The sequence below is a fragment of the Callithrix jacchus genome, chromosome 2, assembly GCF_049354715.1.
Source record: "Callithrix jacchus isolate 240 chromosome 2, calJac240_pri, whole genome shotgun sequence".
Taxonomy (NCBI): Eukaryota; Metazoa; Chordata; class Mammalia; order Primates; family Cebidae; genus Callithrix; species Callithrix jacchus.
The window spans coordinates 19,272,305-19,273,446 of record NC_133503.1 but is presented as its reverse complement, the minus strand read 5'-3'; the positions used below and the strand labels follow the sequence as shown (position 1 = coordinate 19,273,446).

Sequence of the window (1,142 nt, the reverse complement as noted above, 5' to 3'; positions counted from 1 at the left end):
AATCTTCTTGTACCATGAGACTCCATTAGCCTGTCTACAAAGTCCACTGGGAAGCTGACGATCACTTAAGCCCAGGAGTTTGAGGCTGTAGTAAGCCTCAAAGGGCCACTGCACTCCAGCCTGGGTGAGGCAAGACCCTTTCAAGGGGTAAACTGCATGCTTGCTTGGTGTAGTCATTAAAAACCCTAGTTTTTGGGATAACAGCTCTGCCTGCATTTCTTCATGCATGAAGTCTGAGTCCTTTGCTTCTTTAGAACTTGATCCGCACATTGTAGTCAAGCTGACTCTCCATACCCAAGCAAGCCATTCACGGATGAAAACGTTACCAGTAGCTGGAGTACAAATGAGGACTTCCACTAAAATGCTAAACATCCGTAAACTCTTTTCAAAGTTGTTTGTCACAGGGTTCTTCAGTGTTAACTTTGTCTACAAGTTCATCTCAGGTCAGACATTTGAAAGGACCTTAAGCATAGTATGAAGGGATGGACAAAGAAAAACCACCACTGGATGAAACGCACAGAGTCTCAGTGCCATGGAAAAGGTGGCTAGCCTCGAGAGATCCCTTTTAGCTATCACATTCATCCCTGCAACCTGGACAGCCTCCTCCACTCAGAAGGACCTCTGAGATCCCCTCCCTATCCACGAACTCATTCTGAAGCACAGGCTTTTTCCACACCTCACTCTGCCTGCCATCCTGTCTTGAACCCTTCCAGCCTCTGAGCTCACTGATCCTCCATTGATTATCTTTCTGTTTCTAGCCTTGTCTTGACCTTTGATAGGATTCCAGTTTTTATCTTGAGCCATTATCAACTTAGGTCAACTTCCCTCTTGGTTCAACTAAGCCGCAGCACGTTTCCTCTGCCCTCAGTGTCTCCCCTACCTTAAGAAGAGTCATCTTGCATTCTCTTGCACCACAAATAGGACCTTAATAGAGAAATATGGGACTTGGATAGAGACATCTAGGGTCAAGTCAGAACAGATTAGAGCCACCTGCAGCCCAAGCTGGCATCTCTTTTCTTGGATGTTCTCTCTGTACCACTGTCCCTCAATGTCATTATGCTTGAGAAGGTAACATTTAAGAAAATAATTTTCTCCCACACCCCACTCTGTATATTGCCAATGGTTTCTATTCAGATGGCTTG

At 45.4% G+C, this 1,142-nt stretch overlaps 1 non-coding gene across 1 annotated transcript; it reads right to left on the bottom strand.

Annotated features, from left to right (window-relative positions):
* Positions 1–406: 406 nt before the first annotated feature.
* LOC118151960 (small nucleolar RNA SNORD78) lies at positions 407–476 on the bottom strand. Its single transcript, XR_004740350.1, has one exon. It is a non-coding gene; the product is annotated as a small nucleolar RNA SNORD78 (small nucleolar RNA).
* Between the last annotated feature and the right edge of the window lie 666 nt (positions 477–1,142).